Raw genomic sequence first — 14788 nt, 5'->3', positions numbered from 1 at the left:
TCCCCTTCGCCATCACACTTCTCAGAAGACTGGTTTGTACTTCCGGCCTGCGTTTCTTTTCATTTTTTTCTTTAAGATTCTATTTATTTGTTTGACAGAGACAGATCACAAGTAGACAGAGAGAGAGGAGGAAGCAGGCTCCCCGCCGAGCAGAGAGCCCGATGCGAGGCTCGATCCCAGGACCCTGAGATCATGACCCCGGCCGGAGGCAGAGGCTTTAACCCACTGAGCCACCCAGGCGCCCCCCCCCATCGGCCTGCATTTCTTTTTAAGAGGTGCTCCTTAAACCCTAGTGATTAGGCTTCTACCCTCAGTGTGTGAGTTATCTATTGCTTGCCGAGCAAATTACCCTCAAACGTAGTGACTTAAGACAACACACCTTTGTTACCACCTGCTCTTTGTGGGTCGGGGAGTTGGGTGTCTGGGGCAGGCGCTCCTGGCTCAGAGTCTCTCAAGGGCTATAATCAAGACGTCGGCCGGGATCGTGCTCTTTTCAGAGCTGGGCTGGGGAACAATTCCTTCCCAAGCCCCGTCATGTACTTGTTGGCAGGATTCGATTCTTCGGGGGCGGCTGGACTGAAGGCCGTTGCTTGCCGGCCAGAGGCCAGCCCCAGTCCCTGGCCGTGTGAGCCTCTCTGGGGGCCTCTCTTCTCTCACATGCATTTGTGAGAGTGAGCAAGGGAGAGGGCCAGAGACAATGTGAGTCGCGTGGAAGTGACAGTCTTTTTAAACTTCATCTTAGAAGCAAGATCTATCACTTCCGCCACATTCTGGTGGCTGGAATGTATTCTGTGGGAAGCAAGTGGCCAGGCCCAGTCCACGCTAAAGGGGCAGGGGTCACACCAAAGCGCCAATAACCGGAGGCAGGGATCACTGCGGGGGGGTGGGGGGACGTGGGAGGGGGGAGGGGCGGGTCACCTCAGAGGTTTGTGTACTGTGTGGAGATGGCTTGAGACGTCATCGCCAAAGCCAACCGACTTTGGGTGGATCGCATCCTTTCCCACCTCCCTGGAGCCTCTCACCCAGGCAATAGCCCATCTCTCTGTCACTCCCTTCTGGTCGCCGCCTCTGCTCCCCTTTCTCTCCCTGCGCAGCTGTGAGCTTGACTGAGCTTGAAGTGGACACACCAACAAAAACATGGGGACCGACGCGAGTGGTACAACGCGTGTCCCGGGGTCGGTCCTTGACTCTCATGCCCACATCTTTCCTTTCTACCATGCCTCCCATGGCAATCCCATCCTGCTCTCCATCTTGTAACAGCCCTTCGCTCATCATCTCCATAGAAGGAAGTCAGAGGGCTTCATCTGCGGCTTTGGTATCTCTCCCGAGCCTCACCTCTGTCTAACTGTCTGTAAGGCATCCGAAAGGGTGGTGTCCTGGGATGCTCAGACCAGCAGATCCATCCATACCCTCACAAAACCCTGCCCCTCCACGAGTCGCCATCTCTGCCATTACCCTTATGCCCAACCGCCGAGGCCTGAAACCTCAGCATTACATCTGACTCCTCTTCCCTCCGCCTCTCACACCAGCCACTTACAAAACTTTGTTTGCACTACCCATGCATCATCTGTACTCTTCTCCCTGTCCCCTTAGACTGCCGCTGTTGGTCTCAGTCTGCCTCTGGGCTCTACCCTTTCTCAACAATCCTACACATTCCTTTCAAATGAATCTTCCTCGAGTTCATCTCTGATCATGCCACTTCTTGCTAAAAAACCATCCCTGGTTGCCCACTGATTACAGAAGAAAGTTCAAATTCCTCAGCTGGTCTGTCATCCAAGGCCTGCCAGGATCTGGTCCCATCTGTGGTCCCCGCTCATTTCATGCGCTGTGTGTCCCGCAGTCATGCGGAAGCTCTTCTCTAGCTCTCAGGATTTCCTGCCTTAGTGGCTTTGATCTTTTGTTCCTGGTCCCCTCAGCCTGAAATTCTCTGCCACCACTCCTTACCACTCCTTCTCCAGCATCAGCTCCTGCCTGTCCTCCATGGCCTGCCACCGGGGTCATTGCCCACACAGGAGTTTCCCTGAGCATTCCACCTTCTCCAAAATCCGATTTGAAGGTAACACTTCTGTACTGTGAAATCCCAGAATCCCTTACTTCTCTACCCTAGAGCACTTTACTTGGGCATTTCAGCTCAAATGTGCTCCTTCCTAGTAGACTGGGAACTTCTTAATGTAGGATACGTGCTTGATTCATTTTTATACTATGCAATCTATAGTACCTTATATATCCGCATAACCAATCAATTTAAGATCTTTTTATAATGCCCCCCATTAAATACGTAGGCCCATTTGCCTCATGGTCACAGAAAATGAGAGGAGATGCAGTGAACACAGTGTTATTACTTAAAGGTTAATATTAGGTTTGGATGACATCTTACAGCTCATTATTTCCTTTTATGCTCTCCTCGATTATATCTGAATTTCTCTCCAAAGGAGAACAATACACGTTGTGACCCTAAGAAATGATGTCTACATTTTCCTGTTGGTAACACTACTTAATAAATGTACCCGTCACAACTTCTCATGGGAAGACACTCTGTAGTATTCAGTTCCATAAAGAGTCATGAGGCGTCTACAATGGATATTAGAGAAGTAAGACCTAATTCCTCCTCTACAGGCCTTTCGGTGGGGGATGGGAGTATAAGACAGGGTGACAAGTTATAGTACCAGCTGAATTTCTCCCCTGCAGTGTCCAAACACTGCAGCTGTCAATGAAGGTGGATAAGTTCATTTGCTACATACAGTGTGGGAGATCTCGAGGCAAGAATCAGCCAGTTACGGAGGTCTGTGCATGGATGCCCATGGTTCCCTTGACTGATGTTAAGAGCAGTGCTTCTCAGTGTGGGGCCCAGGACAGCAGCAGCTTCACCTGGGAGCTTATGAATGATGCCAACTCTTGGGCCCTGCCCTAGACCTACTGACTTGGAAATGCCGTTGGTAGCGCCCAGCGAACCGTGTCACAACAAGCTCCCCCACCCCAGGCCATTCCGATGCACTGACTTCCGATATTACTCATCTCTCCAAGTTCTTCCAGTTCAACCTGTCCCTTCTCCAAAGAGGTCCCACTGGTCTTCAAAACAGGGTCTGTATTTTCCCGAGAGTCCGTGAAGACTTTGGATGAAGTTTTAAGAGAACTAAGTTCCAGGTCCTCAAATTCAATATGTATTTTTTCGCCTAAAACCTATCCACTTGAGAAAGTATTCATGGTGGGAACAGCGAGTCAGTCTGGCTTGTCTACCATTCCCTTCGCCTCCAAACTTCTCACACTTTACCAAAGAAAGGCTAACTTTCGCCCATCCCAACTCTCACTCTGGTGCATTGCTCCGGGAATGTAAATACCCCTGGGGAAAACAAACAAGGAGGCAATTTGAAATACTGTGCTAGTGTCAAAAAAGTGGGTAACACATCTCTTTGCAAGTAGGTGGTCTCCAGTTCTTTGCTTTCAACAAAATTGAAGGAAGGCGGAGTTGTATTGTCAGCTGAGGGATCATTTAAAAATGTTTTTCCATGGAACTCTTGGGCATTGCTGGTCGGGAGGCAGCCAGCCCAGCAGACAATAGGCCAGTTCCTCAAAAAATTAAAAATAGAACTACCCTGTGGTCCAACAATTCTATTTCTGGGTATAAACCCCAAAATACTGAAAGCAGAGACTCAAAGGGATATTTCTCACCTCATTATTCACCACAGCCCAAGGGTAGAAGCAGCTGCTATTATTGGTTGAGACAGCAAAAAGGTGGGAAGCAGCTTTATTGACAAGAGCCAACCAGTGGAAGTGACTGGAAAGCCCATTGCCGGATAAATAAACAAAATACAGTTCAAACGCAGAATGGACTGGTACTGAACAAAGAAAGAAGTTCTGACACCTGTTCCGTGTTCCAACACGGATGAACCCTGAAGACAAGATGGTAAGGGAAATAAGTCAGCCACAAAGGGACACACACTGTCTGGTCCTACTTGTCAAGGGAACCTACAGTACTCCAATTCGTAGTGACAGAAAGGAGAAAGGTGGTCTATAGCAGGATGGCCTGGGGCAGGGGGGAATGCAGAGTCAGTGTTTAGTGGGGACAGAGTTTCAGTTTGGGAAGGTGGAAGGTTTGTAGAGAGGGATGGTGGCGTGTACTTAAATTCACGGAACCAAACACTTAAAATAGCTAAAACAAGAAATTGTGTGATGTATATTTTACCATCACGTAAAACAATTCTCAGCGATAATCGTTCTGTGATTTGGGGAGCATGCAATATGAAACGAGGTTGGAAAAATCAGGTGACATTTGCTCTAACAAAACTCCACTCCTCTGGGGCACCTCGGTGGCTCAGTGGGTTAAAGCCTCTGCCTTCGGCTCAGGTCATGATCTCAGGGTCCTGGGATCGAGCCCCACATCGGGCTCTCTGCTCAGCAGGGAGCCTGCTTCCCCCTCTCTCTCTGCCTGCCTCTCTGCCTACTTGTGATCTCTCTCTCTGTCAAATAAATAAATAAAATCTTAAAAAAAAAACTCCACTCCTCCTTCTAGTCCAATACACCTATTTATGTCAGAGTTCTTCCTAAATAGCTATAAAAATGAAAAAATGGATAGAAAATCAATATTGAATCCTATCCCCTTCTAGCAATGAGGAACAGTGATCTCAGGAACATGGGCTAATCAGGCAGAAAATCATCAACGATTGTCTGGGGGAGGTTGGGGAGAAAAGGGAAATCCCAGGCACCGTTGGTGGGAAAGCAGACTGGTACAGCCACTCTAGAGAACAGTACGGAGGTGCCTCAAACAGCAAAAAAAAAAAAAAAAAAAAAAAAACAAAACTACTGTATGATCCAGCAATTCCACTTCGGGGTATATATTCAAAAGAAATAAGAACACTATCTCAACGTGATATCTGCCCCCGCACGTTCACTGAAGCATCATTCACAATAGTCGAGACATGGAAACGACCCAAGTGACCATTGACGGATGAATGGGTAATGAATGGGCATTAAGCTAAGTGAGAGGAGTCAGACGGAGAAAGATAAATCCTATATGTTCTCACTTACATGTGCAATCTAAAGAAGCCGAACTCATCGAAATAGAGAATAGGACGGTGGTTGCCAGGGTTTGAGGGGGCAGGGGAAATAGGGAGATGTTGGTCAAAGAGTATAAACTTCCAGCTCTAAGATGAATGAGGTCTGGGGAGTTAACGTCCAACATAGTGCCCATAAGCAATGCACCCTATTATATACTTGGAAGTTGTTATAAGAATAGATCTGAAATGTTAGCACCATAAGAACAGATTATGTCAGCAGATGGAGGTGTGAACTAAGCATAATTATGTAGTATATATATGTATCAAATCATCACGCAATATACCTTAAACCATTACAGGTTATATTTCAACAATATCATGATAAAGCTGTAGAAAATCATTTTTTGAAAAGTATATTGTGCATGATACTGCACTAGCCTAAAAAATAAGTACATAAGAATATGTGTGCGGGATGCTTATTTTTTCAAAATTATTTTAGAAGGGCACAAGGGCAAAAAGTTTGAATATCTTTGCTCTGACTCCTTTCTTGCCAATTCCTCCTCGGTTACACAGTATACATTCCAAGTCTAAGACGGTTCTTTTTCTCAGCTCCCTCTATCCATGGAAAAGCTGAACACTGCGGGCACCTCTTGATTTCAGATTGAAATCACCACGATCAGGGAATCTCAGTGAAACTCCTGAAGCCCGGTAACAGTGGTTCTCCATCAGGGGTGACTCTGCCCCCCGGGTGGGGAGGTCTGCTCCAGGCACCCAGCGGGCAGAAAGACCACGGATCCTCTACACTCTCGACAGATCACAGGACAGTCTCCCACCATAAAGAATGATCTGGCTCAAAATATTAATGGTCCTGAAGTTGGAAAAAGCTGCAAGGCATGTATGCCCCAATGATCGGACAGACGAATGAATGAACCATCAAGTAAATGAAGAAACAAGAAACAAAGAGATCAATGAATGAATGCTAGCTGGTAAAGCCTCCAGTCAGTACCGTGGGGCAGATTCCGTGTGAAGCTCTCAGAAAATACCGGTGAACGTGACAGACCCAAGGCCAGCTGTTCTTTCTACCCCCCCACCACTCCGCCCCGGCCAGCTTTAACAGAGCTTAGGTGCTAGCCCAACCCAGTGCCTTTTCAAGGCCCAGAGCACCTTGCTCAAATAACAAAACTGTCCCCTCTATCCAGACCCACATTCCTCTTGTCTTTGGGGTGTTCTGAAAGCCCCCACCTTTGTATTTGCTTGGGGTCAGCGCTCCCATGTCCCCTGTTGAGCCTTTCTCCCACCCTCCCCTCTGTAACACTTCTTCTGTCAAACAGCCTCCCAGCTCCACAGCATGACTCCTGAGTAGCTGTGTTCTGGTCCCTCTGGTTCTCATCAGCAAGCCGAGAGCTGAGATCACCGTGATCACGCCGGGGGCGGGGACTCCGAGCCCTACACACCTCTGAAAAAGTAATACGGACAGTCCACAACCTCATCTACATGCCCGATCCCTAGGTTTTCCATCTCCTTCTAACCAGTGGCCTCTTGAGAAGGTCTTGTCTTCCAGTTGGCAGATCAAGTTAACTATTTACACTGTGATAACTGCAAGATGGTCACTTCACAGAGGGCCCTAAGGGGCTGCTGTGTCCTTTTAGCCTCCTGTTCTGTCCCGAGTCTCAGGGCCTCAAGGTTCTGCAGGAGAATCTTCACGTCTATGAGTCCACAGATCCAAATCTTCAGGAACACAGCCCTTTTGCCACGACTCCAGATCATAACAGCTAGCACTGATGGACCGCTTGTCATCTGGCAGACCCTGTGCTGAGCTCTCTCGGGAGGCCAGCCTACTGTGGGCATCAGGCAAGAGTGATGGCTGCGGGCCAGTGAGGCTCTCCTTCTACAGCTCACACAACTTCTGACGATCTCGGACTTTAAGGCTGCTGAGTATGCCCACGAAACAAAAGCTATTAATCCCCATCGTCTAAGACATGGTCTTGACCTTCTGATGCAATAGCCATTTAGCGGGCAAGTTGGAGGGGCCTGTCTACCCACATACTCTCTCAGAACTACTTCCCATCTGCGGTCACCGATGAAGAGGGGAGCCTAAGCTGTCCCAGTGGATCCACCCATCTTGCCCTTAGCTGATTAAATCCGTCTACCTAAATCAAGTTGGTCCAATCTAATCCCCCTGCTGAGAATATGGAACTGAGGCCCCAGAAGACCAAGCCAGGTAGCTATGGGAAACAGCCATTTGAACATGATCTTGATGCTTCGCGTGCAAGGGCGTAGGGGAAGTGAGAAAGCAGGTCCGCAGTGAGAGAGGCAGAGAGATTGGAGATGCCAGAGGACAAGGACCGTGTGATCTGTGTAGTGTCAAGTCCTGATGGCTTTCAGCTCCTACAAGGCCAGGCTTACTTTGTTTATTGACTTTGGGTTCTCTGATAATCCCCCCCTGTCATTTATTTTCAATGAACTCTCCTTTTTTTGGAGCTAGGTTTGGTGAGTGTCTGTTCCTTGCATCCAGGGACTCATGAACCACTAAAATAAAACTTTCACTGAGAAGCTACTAGTCAATGAACACCTTACTTACTAACTCTGGAGTATCCTGGTCCATTGTGATTGACTCTGAAAACTTCCAATGTGTGTGTTTCATATTCCCCAATTAAGTAGTAAGTTATCTACCGTTTTTATTCATTCATCTAGTCATTGAACATTTCTTGGGAGGCTACCACGTGCCCGATGTTCAGAAGATCACATAAAGGACAGAATGGGACATCTGCTTTCAACAAAGTTACAAATTCATTAGCATGGGAAAGTACAAAGCAAAAAGAAACAGCTTCTGTAATAAAATGCCAATAAAACATAAGATTTCAAAGGAAGGAGCCATTAGTTTTCCTTGTAAAGGCTAGGGAAGGCTTCATAGAGGAGGTGTCTCCTGAGCCAAAGTTTGAAGGGTGAGTGGAATTTTCACCAGCAAAGAAAGGAGGGAAGAAGAGCAGGTGAGGTTAGCTGTTGCCACAGTTGTGCTGTGTAACAAACCACCTCAAAATGAAGGGGCTGTACAGTCATTTGTTCTTATACAACTCTATGTTCTCTAGAGATCAGCTGATCTAGGCTGGGCTCCACTGGGGCTTGGATCCACGATGCAGGTATGTGCCTGTGTGCATGCATGTGTGTGTGTGTGTGTGTGTGTGTGTGCGCGCGCGCGCGCGCATGCCTGTGTCCTTTCTAGAGCCCAGGCTGAAAGGGCAGGAGCTACACAAAGACAGCTGTTTTCACAGCCATGGCAGGCGTGTGAGAGAGTACATCCAACTAGTCCATCACAACTAACATCCTCCAGACCAGAGTAAAGCACAGAGCTGAGTCCAAAGTCAGAGGGCCGAGAAGTATGTTCTGCCTCTCGTCGAACTTCAAGGTCACTAGGCCTGGATACAGGACAAGGGAACGATTTGGAACAGCTATGACAATCCCAGGCCGAGAGAGAGTAAAGAGATAATCAAAAGCATGGAGTTCAGAATGTATATGGATTGTTTACCGGGAGATAATAAGATAAAACTTAAAGTTAAATTTTAAAAAGTTTCCAGCAAAGTTATGGAGAGCCTTGAAGGTCACGCTGTGGAACATGAGCTTTCTTCCACAGGTTCGAGGGAGCCAGTGGGGCTCACGTGATTATAGCCGGTTTTAGTAATACTGAAAGGAAGGAGAGGAGACAATTTAGGAGGCCGGTGTAATGGTCTAAGAATGTATGGAAGTTGAGTGGATATGAGAGATGTTTGGAAGACTTTAACCATGTCCACAAATCATCTGATACTCCTCTTTCAAAGAGGAAATTCATTGTTCTTTCTGAGTGCGGGCTGTGCTCAGTAACTTGTCTCCATTGAGTAGGATATGGTGAGTGAGGGGCATGTGACTTCTAAAACCCAGTCACAAAAGGCAGGTGGTCGGTGTGCTGTCTCCTGGTTCTCTCTATCTGGGGGAAGCTAGCCATCCCGTCATGAGGTCACTCAAGCAGCTCAATGGAGAGGCCCATCTCTGGAGGAATTAATACCTTTTGTCATAGCTAATGAGGAGCTGAGGCCTCCTGCTAATGGCCACTAAGTAACCAGTCAGGCCTTCACATGACTACATCCTTAGCCGACATTTTGACTGCAACCTCGTGAGAGACTCTGAGCCAGAGTCACACAGTCTAAGCTGTTCCTGGATTCCTCACCCACAGACACTGAGTGAGCTATTAAGTGTTTACTACATCAAGATGTTAAGTTCTGGGATAGTTTGTTACACAGCAAGAGATAAATAATACATCTGGGATATAGAAGGTGAGAGAAAAGAGGAGAAGAAAGGCAGGTCTGAGGGACAGAGAGAGAAGAGGACTTCATTTTAGGACAGTGTTTTGGACTGACTTGTGTCTCTCCTCAAAATGTATCTGTTGAAGCCCGAACCCCTAATGTGATTATGTTTGCAGATAGGGCCTTTGGGGGGGTAATTAAGGCTAAATGACATCATACAGGTGGGGCCCTACTCCAATAGGACTGGTGTCCTTATCGGAAGACGAAGGGACACCAGAGCTCTCTCTCTCTTTCTCTCCATGCGTGTACAGGGAAGGGACCGTGTGAGGATAGAGCAAGAAGGTGAAGGTCTCACCAGACCACGACCCTGCTGGCACCTTGATCTTGTACTTCAAGTTTCCAGACCTGTGAGGAAACACATTTCTGCTGCTTAAGCCACCCCTCCTGTGGTATTCTGTTCTGGCAGTCCAAGCTCAGATGGACAGGTTGAGTTTGCTGCTGCAGGCCATTCCCAGTGAGGATATCTAGTGGTGAGCTGGAAATACAGCTGGAGCTCAGAAGGGAGATGTGTCTAGTGAGTCATCGGATCACTGGCATTTGGAGACAGATGAGCTAGATCAGCCCGAGAAAAAAAGAACACAGGGAGACAGAGGATGGGAGCTAGAACAGCAGAAGGGGGTGGGGATAGCACCTACAACTGAATGGTTCAATGAAGAAGACAGAGCGATGGCTTTGAAGGTAAAAGTCAACCACAGCAGAAGCGAAGGGAGATTTGGAAGTCAGAGAAGTGGATCAACAGTGCCAACTGCTCAGAAAATAAGTATAAAAGAGGATTAGGACAGGCTGATTTTGAATTAGAGGGTCGTTGCTGACTTTTGGGAGCAGGATCGTTTGGATTCTGAAAAGCCAGCTTACAGTGGGTTGTGTCGTCACTGTGACCCCCCCCCACCCCGCCCCCACCCGGGGCTCCTTCCAGGGACCAGACGGGTTGCTCGGCGGCTGGTGGTACTTTGTGCATGTGGTCTTCAGCAGCCAACACTTCAGAAACTGCCTTAGCTTCACAGAATCATCCCACCCCAGGACAGACTTCCTTTCAGGCTGGCACAATCTACTGACCGATCCCACGGCAGCATGAAGGTCTAGCCATGGCAGCCTAATGCAGGGCAACTGAAGGATCATCTCCCTCTGGAGAGCCCCGTGAGGCCAGCAGAGCAATCACGGGGCCTGCATCCCAGTGCATCTCCCTCAGCCTAATCAGGCTTCCTCTCCCTGCCTTCCACAGATGCTCATCCCTAGGGAGCCCACTCATAAATGCATCGCGTTCTAACTCTGTCTCCAAATCTGCTTCCCGAAGAACCCACCCTGAGACGTGGGCTGAAGGAAAGAACTAGACGCCTCAAGGGTAGACAGCTCCTGCAAGGCCTCACAGAGCCAAAGTAAGATGGGCCATAGCTGGAGGGCAAAGATGTTGTCCCCTAAGTCTCCTTCTGTATCAGGTGCCGAGCTGGACACACAGCAGGTGCTCTTGCCTCTACTGTAGAACGAAGACAGAGTTGGTAGCGGGATGACTAATTCTTCGGATTTTTCCTTTCACGTATTCAAATGCAAACATGAGGCCAGAAGATCTTAGATTGATCAATCTAATTTAATAATAATTAATAATTAATTAATAATTTAATAATTCCTCCTTCCTGCCCCCAGCCCCTCCCCACATGCACACACACTCCCCTCTATTTCCTAGAAATAACGGATCCCCTTTTAGCGCTTCCCTGGCCCAGGGTCAGACAGGAAAAGGGATTATAACACTGTGTGTCTGTTTCCCCACAGCCAAGAAGTGTGCAGGGAAAGGGCCAGAGGGAAGGAGATGGAGAAACGGCCAGAAGCACTTTCCATGGCTGATAAGGCGGGCAGCCCAGTCAGCCGGGGTCAAGCCAACCACTGCACTTCAGGCTGGAACTCTTTTGAACTCCCTCCTCAGCTGACAGGAACTCAGTCAACTGGGAACAAACACATGGCCGGGTTGAAATGTCTCGGGGAATCATGGGGCAGGTCCAGACGGAAACTATCCCATTCGCAGCAGTTCTCCAACATGATAGACCCCGAGCCTCCTCTCTGGAGAAAATGGGGCAGAAAAGAATGCTTAATGAGGTGCGTTGTGATCACTGAAGAGGGAGCTTCCCCGCCAAGGCTCCAACCTGCAACTCGAAGGGCTCCTTTCTCACACAGTGCTCTGACTGGGAGCCAGTCGGGGACACGCAGGGAGCCAGGTGGGGACCCTGGGTGTCATGGACGACCTGGCCCCAGAGCTGTAAAATACAGATGCCGGGGGGGGGCATTTCAGGAGGTACAGATGCTGACCGTGATCTGCCTGAGTGCAAAGTCAAGGGCTCTGGAAAAACACAGAATTAAAGGGATGCATGCAGAAAAGAAAACAGGAAGCATTTTACGGGACCCTTTGCATCAGCCTGGTGAAATCATCCATCCTTGGAAGCTTACTGAGTGAATGGTAACAGGGAAGGAATGGAGATGAAGGGCTGTAAGGTAGGGTACATTGAGTTTAAAACAATTTTCCAGAAATGTCATGGGGGAAAGGACATGCTTCAAGCACTGTCCCAGCGTTAAGATGCTCTCCCAAATGTCTCTGGGGGTGTTTTGTATCTGAGGTTAGGAGGGTGCCGTTCTAGAAAATATGGATGTGCAATGAGCAGAAAAAGAGACAGGAAAAAGGGAATAAAAGTTATAGTTGTTTTTGTTTTTGTTTGTTTTTTTTTTTTTTTAAGGAAGGCAACAGCCATAGGAATCTAAATGGACTTGAATTTCTTATCAGGTCAAACGGAAAAATAATGCTCAAGTCCCCAGCAATTGCCTTTAAATCAAAAAACTGCACACTGGGTTTTAAAAACTCCACCCCACCCCCCACCCCAGGAAAAGAAGAAGAAAAGAAAACAGGAAAAAAGAAAAGGAAAGGGGAAAAAAAAAGTTCAAACCCAGAAGAGGGGAAATATACTCCAAGGATATTCTTACACTTCTGCTTCAAATTACGACCTCCTCCAAAATCTAGTGGTTTTCCACTGAATGGCAATGTTACTGTGTTCCATGGCCTGCTGAAATGAACGTGGTGAGAGCGGATTCTAGCATAGGCCCTATGTCACCCCAGAATCAAGCTGTTGTCTCCTTTGACCTCTAGTAACCCACTGCTGAGTGCTCTGCCTCAATTTATGAAACTACAGATTGTTCTGAGTCATTTTCAAACAGTCCCTGGCATTGTCCTGTCTTCGCCCGTGAATTCAGCACACTTTTATGGTGTGCAACTTCCGTGGCGGGAACCGTGTTAGGTCCTGGGGATGCGCCAATGATGAAGCCTGAGTCTCTCTGCCTGCGGGCAGCTCGGAGTCCACATTGGGAGACCTTCAAGTAAATAGGTGACTAGAATGTGGTGTAGCAAGGGCTGTGGCCAAGGATGCACTAATTGCACAAGAGGATCGGGGAGGGCGCTGGGGAGCCATGGAAGGCTTCCTCCAAGAAGTGAGGTCTGAGCTTCACCAAAACCCAGCCTTTGCTATCATTAGTCATGAGCTCCGGGAGAGCAGGGATGTTGGTCACCTCGCTTGGCACATTGTAGGCATGTGACAAATGAGACCTAGAATGTTAGTCTTTCCTCAAAAAGATTGTATTTCCTCAAAAAGATTGTAAGACAAAGCAGCTGCTTGAACATGTTTCCCTTTCCATTCTCTCTCTTTTTTTAAGATTTTATTAATTTATTTTACAGAGAGTGAGCACACAAGCAGGGGAAGTGGCAGGGGGAGAGGGAGAAGCAGGCTCTTCACCAATCCAGGAGCCCCACAGGGGACTCGATCCCAGGACCCTGAGATCATGAGCCAAGAGCAATTTTCTCCATCAGAAGAAATGCCAAGTTATCACGAAGCTCAGCTTATATGTATACAACTGCTAGTATTTTAAGTTTGGGGGCAAATGTGCAGAAAATGTGTAAACTGAATTCGAATGGTGCCAATCTCACAAAGACTCTTTGCTTTGGTGTGAAGTTTAACATAGCTAATGCTCCCACAACCCCTGAAAGGCATGGAGGTGCCCAGGGTGAAGGACGGGGGGTTTCTAGGAACGGAGAAGAAAGGGAATAAGGAAAGGTTGGCACAAATTGATCGGAACAGAGGCTTTAAATAGACCCTGCTTAGTGCCATCCAACATTGTGACAGAAAATCAGGAATTTTAGAAAGAATCTAGTCTGAACCTAGACAATAGGTAAGGCAGGCAGGATGGCAAACGGAAGCACAGTGGCTAGGAGTTCAACTCAGGCCGGGCTGTGTTTTGTTAGGTCACTACAGCATTGTGTTTTAAAAAAGGAAGAAGAATTTGAATGTCCCTGGCCAGGATGAGCCCTTGGGTTTGAACCAGCTCCTACCACTCCTGATTGCCTTCCGCTCGCCTGTCCTGCCCTACGAAGCTCCCAGCCGGACCCCTCAGAAGGCATTTGGGTTTGGGACCCCTGATCTAGGGACTTTTTGTTCCCATTCAATAGCTAGATGAGCAAATGCTTTGAAATGACACCACAGAACCCCTATCTTTAGGGGAAATTCTGGTTTTCGATTTGTTTATTTTAGAGAGGGTGGGGGTTGGGGGGGCAGAAGGAGAGGGAGAGAGAGTCTCAAGCAGACTGTGCTGAGTGCAGAGCCCGGCCCTGGGGCTCGAGCTCACCAACCTGAGATCACAACCTGAGATCACCAACCCGAGATCACGCCGAAATCAAGAGTCTCTCGCTTCCTAGACTGTGCCACCCGGGCGCCCCTTGGGGGAATTTTAAGAGCGCCAGAGGGTTAGCAAACGCTAGTGAGGGAAACTCAAAGTGTCCCGCTGGGATGCTGTCCCAGGTCCCCACGGCTCTAACTCTCGGGCTTCTCATCTGCCAGCACTGTCCCTTACCGCTGCCCGAGTGCCAAAAGTGAAGGGGGACAAGGAGTCCCGGTCCCTCCCACTCCCCCTCTGTGGAAGGGTTTTGTCCTTGCCCATTTCCCATCACCAGCAACCGGAGATGCGGAGCAATACAGGAGAAAGACGGTCGGGCATTGCCTGGGGCACCGGGAGGAGCGACAGAACAAGGCGAAGAGGATGCGAAGAACAGAACAAGACAGAACAAGGTGAAGAGCCCTTCCACCGAGATCCTGGATGGGATGGGAGCTCTGCTGAAAGGTTTCTCTGCCCCTCCCCGCACACAGACTCAGAATATCAGCACCCGACGGGGCCTAGAGCAACTGTCTGGCCTGACCTTCTTGCGTCCCCGAGGAAGGGAAGGACGTCTGGAGAGACTCGACTTGCGCAAGGTCACACAGCTAGTGCGTGGCTGGCTGAACTGGATGGTGAACGGAGGGCTCCTGCAACTCCCCCTGCTCTTTGCACTTACAGCCTCGCAAAGGCTTGGCAGAGCTACTTGGGCAAAGCATGTCATCTTGGCTGACTCTTCCTTCCACAGTCAGTGTTGCCTAGGGCTGGTGCCCGGGAGGG

The sequence above is a fragment of the Martes martes genome (assembly GCF_963455335.1).
Source record: "Martes martes genome assembly, chromosome: X".
Taxonomy (NCBI): domain Eukaryota; kingdom Metazoa; phylum Chordata; class Mammalia; order Carnivora; family Mustelidae; genus Martes; species Martes martes.
Note: the sequence above shows the minus strand (reverse complement) of the source record.